An 8667-nucleotide genomic window follows, 5' to 3' on the forward strand; every position below is an offset into this window, starting at 1 on the left:
GGGCATTTCTAAACATCAAAATGCCCTCTGCATTTTGTTGTGGTTAAATATACAACCCCACCAGAAGCCTTGAGACCCCTTCTTAGGTGGTCTTGCAAATGAATTTTGTGGATACTGCAGTGATCACAAAGACTCCACAGAGATGTGAATTGTTGTTGGAGGCAGGGGATTTTTTAATGAAAAATTCTGGCAATGCAAGGGGTGTGTTTAAAACCAAGTGATATGTGGTTGCTTAATGATAATTTATGTTACCTGGGAGCATCAGAGGGACATACATATTTGTGGGTCTGAGGGTGACTTTTGGCAAATACTATCATCTGCTTGAACTTTAAATGCTGTGATGTGCAATGACTATGTCATGCAGCATCGTAGCTTTGTTTTGGTTAGAAGAGACCTTTGAGATCATTAAATCCAACCATAAACTGATCACTTCCAAATCCGTCACTAAATCATGTTCCTCGGCACCACATCCACACATCTTTTAAATCCCTCCAGGGATGGTGCCTCCACCAGTTCCTTGGGCAGCTTGTTAAGTTGATGAACCTGGCCTAGGTTCTAGTACAAGCTGACAGATGTGCCATGCTGCCTGAGGGCCCTGGAAATCAGGGCAAACCTCATGAAAGGGCAGGTGTGAAGAGGTGGTAGACTGAGATAATTTGACATCCTTGTGAATTCATCTCTGATTCCAAAATTAATTTGTGCTCTATTTGAGAAGTTGTATTTGGATCGCGGAATGGTATGGGTTGAAAGGGACCTCCAAAGATCATCTAGTCCAGCTGCCCTGCTAAAGCAACATTACCTAGGTTATATTGCACAGGAAGGCATCCAAGCAGGTTTTGAAAGTCTCCAGAGAAGAATCCGCAACCTCTCTGGGCAGCCTGCTTCATGGTTCCAGAACCCTTGCAGGAAAGAAGTTTTTCCTTAAGTTCAAGTGAAACCTCCTGTGTTCTAGTTTGTACCTGTTGGTCCTTGTCACTGAGCAACACTCAAAAAGAGTCTGGCCCCACACTCATGACCTCCATCCTTCAGATATTGATGAACATCGGTAAGATCCCCTTTCGGTCTTCTCCAGGCTAAAGAGCCCTAAGTCTCTCAGCCTCTCCTCCTAAGAGAGGTGCTCCAGGAAAGATCATCCTTTGTGGGAAGAAAATACTAGAAATGGTGAATCCCAGTGCTTTTGGGACAGTATTTAATTTAGTTCCACCTGGCCAGCTTGGCTAGAGACCAACATTACCCATGAAGAAATCTAACACCTCCCACTGAGACCGAACACTGAAACACGACCGGTTTGCAAATCCCATTGCTGAATCATTTTTCCCAAACTGTGGCTTAGGTAAAAGACAGAAATCTATCAAATGTTGTACAGATTAACTTATCACCTAGTTAAATGGGCTGTCAGTCTGGGCTGGCTGTGCTTGGCAGGGTGAATTCAAATGCATGTAAATTTCCCTGGTGGCTGAGGAGCCACGATGGTGGAGCTGTCAACTGATGACATGTGAAAATACATTAACATTGTTTAAAATATATTTGAAAGGGATAGCTCATGTTTTGATAACATTTTTACAGGCAGATGATTTGTATGAGATCTGAAATATTGACCACATAATTTATGCTGGGAAGAATTTTCTTTCTTCTTCTTCTTTTTTTTTCTTTTTAATGATAGCATCTCTTCAGCTCCACTTTGCTCTTCAAGGAAGCCCCCAAACAATTAATGATTTCCACACAACCCAGTTTTACTCCCATGTGCCACCATTGTATGGAGTCACTCTTCCAATAGCCTCACTTGTCACTTCCACTTGATCTTACCAAAAAAGTGATTAGAAACTTCAAAAGAACTAATTGCACAGGCCATTGTGTTAGAGACCTGGTGATGGCTTTTAAGCCTGGTGCTCCTCCCTGCGTTTAGATACTCCGCGTTTAATTTCTCCTGTTTAGCCAGACAGATTTCTTGAGTTAATGAGAACATTAGAAAGCAGAAATACTACACAAGCTCCACACTACTTAGCTTTCCCTAATTCATCAAGTGGGTCCAGAGGAGTCCATGTAGATGATCAGAGGCCTGGAGCATCTCCCCTGCAGGAACAGGCTTAGAATAGAATAGAATAGAATAGAATAGAATAGAATAGAATAGAATAGAATAGAATAGAATAGAATAGACCAGGTTGGAAGAGACCTTCAAGATCATCGCGTCCAACCTATCATCCAACACCACCTAATCAACTAACCCATGTTCATCCTGGAGAAAAGAAGGCTCTGGTGAGACCTTACAGTGGCCTTCCAGTACCTAATGGGACCTACAAGAAACCTGGGGAGGGACTTCTTACAAGGGCTTGTTGTAACAGGATGAAAGGGAATAGATTAGACCTTGAGGAGGGCAGATTTAGTTTGGATATTAGAAAGAAGTTCTTTATTGTGAGGGTGGTGAGACACTGGTCTAGAGAGGTTGTGGAGGCCTCCTCCCTGGGAGTGTTCAAGGCCAGGTTGGACGATGCCTTGAGCAAAAAGGTCTAGTGGAAGATGTCCCTGACCATGGCAGGTCAGTTTGGAGCTGGATGATCTTTAAGGCCCCTTCCAACCCAAACCATTCTATGATTCTATAATTTTTTCGGAGCTTAGTGATTTCTTAACTGCCCCCACTATTAATACACTGGGGAGAGATGTGGTTTGTGATGGTCATTTTGTGTATTTCCAGCTACACCAGCTACCATTTGGCTAAGTGGCCTTGAAAGGTAGAAGAAAGATGCAGCTTGCTGCAGGAAAAGGTCGTAGGATGTGAACATGTGTTGACTGAGCTGTGCGATAAGAAAAACATTTGAAGCGTGTGATTCAAGCTTCATCCTTTAGTCTCGAATCTTCAGGGGTGAAAGGGGAGAACTTAGCACAGTCTAAAAACAGCAGATCTCACAGTTCAGCAGTCAACCATGGCGTCTGATACATGAAAAAAATTACTTATGCTGTCAGCTTCCATTATTTACATGATCTTTCTGTGGTTGAGTCGTGGCTGTGGATGTGCAATTCAGCTAGAAAAATTGCATATTTACACAGATGGGTGCTGGCATGTGACCAGGGCTTAAGCAAAATGCATGGTTCGAGGTGGAAATCAAACACAGAGAGTGGTGAATCCCTTTTGGAGGGTTTTGGTTACAAGGTGCAAATGTTTACAGATGCTTATAGGTATGAAGGGTTCTTTTGGAAATGGTGATTCTTTGGAAAAGCAAAGGATTGCAAACAGCTTTGGGTGTTTGCTCTCCCTGGCTTCCTGGGGTGCCTGCTTACTGGGTTTCTGAAGATGCCTCAGGGCATTTCTAACTTGTTTTATTTGGAAACTAGTAGCAAGGACAAACATGATGAAGGTATACTCAGCAAAGTCTGACAATAAGAGTAAAAAATATCCTTTCATAGTATAGTGGAAATTGAATGTTAGGACTTAAATGTGATGTGAGAGAAGAGATCCAATGATGCTCTTTCACAAAGGCATCATTTTAATAATGAGGAGGAGACAGAAATGTCAGGATGGAGGTCATTGCCTTTCTCATTCTCCACTCTGCTGTGGATTGTGCATTGGAATGAACTGTTTCTGCCATAAAATCACAGAATCATTTAGGTTGGAAAAGACTTTTAAGATGACCCAGATTCCAGTATAATTAAATCAGTGATATTTATCAATAAAGTTATTTTATTTTGTACATTGTAATGGTGGTTTGGTGGATTCTAAGCATAACTCTGTGCCTAGGAAACCCCTTGGAGTGGAAACCTGGAGATAGAGATGAAGTCTCTGGTATAGTAGTGGCCCTGGTTGAGTTAGATAATGTTTGAACTTGATGATCTTAAAGGTCTTATCCAACCATAGTGATTCTGTGATCCTTTGAAGTCCCAAGTCTTTCAATTACTATATAACACACCCAAATTTCTTCCTCCATCACTGGCCTTTGCTTTTGAGAACACCACTGTGTCTGCGTGCAGGACTACAAAAGGACTATAAAACATCTAAGTTATATGCTGGCTTAGTTCTGCTGAGAAGTTTATGGAGGGAGAACCTGAACCTGGAGCAAAGGCACATGATTGAAGAATCCCAGAATAGGGATCATCTGGTTCAACTCCCACAGCAGCTTGCCCAGGATTGCAATGGCCAAGTAGTTTTGGAATCTCTACAGAGGAGACTCCACAACCTGTCTGGGCAGCCTGCTCCAGTATTCTACCACCCTCAAGGTAAAGAACTTTTTCCTCATGTTCAGATGGAACACAGGAATTTTGTTCCTCTGTTACCCCTTGCCTTGATGATGGGAGAGCTTACTAAGCTTCAAACTGGAAAGCTTCTGTTAGAAGGTGCATAATAAAGATTGGATTTTTGGAATGAGTATCCTGATACTGAGTAGCCAGGTGGGATTTTTGTCATTATGTCAGTGATGTGAGACAATATATTCTCTACTGAGCTTTCAATACAAGTAGAAAATTTAATCTACACAGACAAAACACTGCTAATGTTTCAGGAACATGGACCACAGTACTGCAGTGCACAGGTCATGGAGGAAAGAGAGATGGAGGGAGGGAAGGAAGGGACAAGGAGATGGGGCCATGTCATCAGAGAGACCATCTAGAAGTGCCTCAGGTTCTCTGTTGATACTAGTGGCTCATGGTTGCCTTGGAACAACATGTATTTCACATTTAAACACTATAAAATATTTGTAGGTGTGTTGATGCCTTCCTTTAGGGTGTGACTCTCCCTCCCTTAAGGAGAAGTGTCCTCATGGGTTGCCAGGTATTTAACACATGGAATAGGTACATCAAATCTGTTTCACTTGTTAGTGAATCAATTACATTTCCCTTGGTGGTGATGTGATGTGCAAACCCTTTCCCTTCACAAGGACATATATGGTTAGGCACATTTTCCCTCTGCTACTTGTAACCTGGTTAAACTCCATTTGGGTTCATGAACTGGGTTAAGAAAAGATTGTAGAGACCACCCCATTCATTTTGCACCCATCCTTGGCAAGGACAAGACAGTTCATGTTCATCATGACTCTCAGTCCTGCTATGAAAATGACATCCCATGGTCTCTCTTTTTTTTGGTTTGGTTTTTTTACAACCATTCCCTGACTCAAGCATTTTCAGGACCATTTCCTCATAGCCCCACCATGGGAAGGTCTTCACTGAAGACTTAAGAGTTTGGGGCACAAGTTGCAGCCCTTGCTGAACAAGTTGTTGAGGTGTACTTGGTGCTTGACACACAAAACCCCACATGCTGTCTGGAATATCTCAAATGAAATGCTTAATTTAACTAGATTCAACTTTGCATAGGTATGCAAATTTTTTGTTGCATTTGATTTGTTTTTCCTTTATTTTTTTTGCTTCAAGATGATTATAGATAATAAAGTAGGATGCAATAATCTTCATTAAAAATGTATTTTGCACAATTGAAACTTAAGTGTCAGGTTTATCTAGCAGTCTGTCAAATTCTTGACAATTAAAATAGCTGTTTTTAAAAGTTTAATGAGACACAATAAGGACTAAATGTAGAAGATGCTTGCTCCTTCTTAGGATAAAGCAGAAACATAACAAGTCCATTATATTTCCTTACAAAAATGTCCCATTTGTAAAATATGCTATAATCTATTTTTAATTAAATTAGTAGATGCAATTTATTACCTGAGCTGTATTTATTAATATTTAATATTTAATTTCAAATTAATTATCTGAGTGAAAGAGTGCTCAGCTATGCTGAAGGGGCTCACTTAACAGCCAGAGCCTTGCATCAGCTGAAGGAAACTCAATTCTTCAGCAGGTAAAGCTGGTGTGTGCAGCTGTGCTGTGCTGTGCTGTAGGGGAACAGAAGTTTTAGGCACACTCATCCTCCTTTATGGGTCTTCCTCAGGAGAACGCATCACATACATATGTTCATTCTCCTGCCCCTCTACTCTGCCCTAGTGAGTGAAATTCTGGTCGAGTTCTGGACTCCCCAGTTCAAGAGAGACCAGGACCTACTGGAGAGAGTCCAGTGGAGGCTATGAAGATAAATAAGGGAACAGAACATCTCTCTTACAGGGACAGTTTGAGAGACCTGAAGCTGTTTAGCCTAGAGAAGAACAGCCTGAGGGGGGATCTTCTCAATGCTCAAGAAGAATGAAAAAGGAAGGGGCGAGAAGATGGGGGCAGAGTCTTTTCTGTGGTTCCTAGTAACAGGACAAGGGGCAGCAGGCACAAACTAAAACCCAGGAGGTTCCATCTGAACATTAAGAAAAGCTTCTTTACTGTAAGGGTGCCAAAGCCATAAAGCAGACTCCCCAGAAAGGTTGTTGACTCCTTCTCTAGAGACTTTCAAAACCTGCCTGGACATATTCCTGTAGAGCCTGGCTGAGGTGAACCTGCTCTGGCAGGGGGTTTGGACTAGATGATCTCCAGAGGTCCCTTCCAATCCCTACCATTCTCTGATTCTGTGATAAAGCTAGGGAGTATTTTCTCATATATCATCTCCAAGACAGAATCATAGAATTACAGAATCATTTTGGTTAGAAGAGACTTTTATGATCGTCGAGTCCAACAATTAACCCAGAACTGGCAGGTTGCCATCCCTTCCAAGGATGGGGACTCCACCACTGCCCTGGGCAGCCTGTTCCAAGGCTTACAATCCTTTTTGTGGAAGAAATTGCTCCTCATGTCCAGCCTTAACTTTCCCTGGTGCAGCTTGAGGCTAGTTTTTCTTCTATCCCTTGTTCCTTGGGAGAAGAGACCAATCCCCACCTCATTACAACCTCCTTTCAGAGAGCTGTAGAGGGCAATAAAATCTCAAATGAGGTCCCTTCCAAAGAAGTACTCCTTTCCCTTCCATTCTATTTCATTCCATTCCACCAAAATGTCTGGCCTTTACAGCTTTCTTTGACAGAGCTGTGCTTATCCTCTGAGAGTGGACACCCAACTTCTCTTCCACGTGCTTTTTCATCAGGATACAGTGTCCATACTTTGTTTTCACATAGCTCTCATGACACTGTAGCCATCTGAACGTGATAAAAACCTTTGCTGTGAGGGTGCTAAAGCCTTGGAGTACACTACCCAGAGAGGTCATGACTGAATTTGTTTCACTGTTTGTGAGGTTGAATTATTTTTTCAGTGGTGCCCAGTGACAGGACAAGGGACAAACTGGAATCCAGGAGATTCTGTCTGAACAGAGGAGAAATTTCTTTCCTGTGAGGGAGCCCTGGAGGATGCTGCTCAGAGAGGCTGTGGAGTCTCCTCTAGAGAGATTCCAAACCCACCTGGACATTGTGGTCCTGGGCAACCTGCTCTAGATGACCCTGCTTTAGCAAGGGGGTTGGACTAGATGATCCCCAAAGATGCCTTGAACTTCCATCATACTGTAATTCTATGACACGTGAAAATGCATCAGTGATCATTATGCATGACGTGGGACACAGTCAAGCTGCTGCCACAGTGCTATGACAAAAGATAATGCTCAGGGACACAGGATGGCAAGGAGGAAGGAGCCAGCGTGCAGGTAGTTGTACACACTGGCACAGCAGCATTAAGTGCCAGGACTAATGACAAGCTGTTGTAATGCTGCTCCTACAGCAGTGGGCAAAGATTAGGAGCCTGTCAGAAGGCATCACTGGTGGCTTGGGGAGAGCTTTCTGAAGTCAGTCTGAATTAATAAATAAAGACAAGCCTCGTCTTACAGCTCTTTTATGATGGGGATGGATCTGCATGAAAATCAGCCAAAAAGAGAACAAGTTTGGATTATTAATGGTCACTTTTAATTTAACAAATGTTTTTTTGTACAGCCACCTTGCACATCCTGGGAAGGGAGGATGTTCAATTATTAAGTTGAGCATTAAATTCTTCCTCTCTTTTATTTGTTTTCCCAAACTAAATAGATTGTAAGCAGAAACTCACTGTTCCAAAGGGGGTTTAGTTTGGATTTTGTACTAAGGGGGAGCACCCCCATGCTGATTGAAATCCTACCACTGCCTGAGCTCTGTCACAGTGGATTGCCCTTTCTCCTCCCCAGAAAGGTGCCTTTTCCAGCTAATCATAGAGAATTTACATACACCTTTGGACAATCCCAGTCTAATTAATATAGAATTATATTCTTGACAAAAGCAAAACCAACAAACAACCCACTCTGAAGTTTGGCTTAAACCAACAGAGGACTAACAGTCTCTGCAAATTATCTGGGTAAATTAGAAAGGATTCTATGATATTTCCACATCTCCCCACTGGTGCAGTTCTTGTCGGGTTATATATGGCTGAGAACAAGATATTTATTTAGTCACCTTCTCAGAGTGCACTGCTGAAACCAGCAAGTGCCAAACTGAAATAAAAAATAAGAGGTTTGCCTATTAGGGCTGCAGAGAAGAAGCTAGTTGTGTTAGAAGCTTGCCCAAGTTAAGAAACAGAGAAATAGGGTCAGGAAAACTGGTTATGTCATAGGCCAGAGTAATAGGGCAGAGCCAATAGTACCTTCAGGAGAGCATGCCCTGCCTTTGGAGCACCCAGGCACTCACAGGGTCACAGCTTGGCAGGGGCTGGAAGAGAAATAGTCAAGTCCAGTCCCTTGCAAAAGTAGGGTCAGCCAGAAGAGGTTGCCCAGGATCTCAATGTCCAGGTGGGTTTGGAATCTCTCCAGAAAAGGAGACTCCACAACCTCTCTGGGCAGCCTACTCCAGAGCCCTCACA

Source organism: Melanerpes formicivorus, unplaced genomic scaffold, assembly GCF_026170545.1.
Source record: "Melanerpes formicivorus ecotype bairdi unplaced genomic scaffold, bMelFor1.0.p_v2 SCAF_6, whole genome shotgun sequence".
Lineage (NCBI taxonomy): Eukaryota > Metazoa > Chordata > Aves > Piciformes > Picidae > Melanerpes > Melanerpes formicivorus.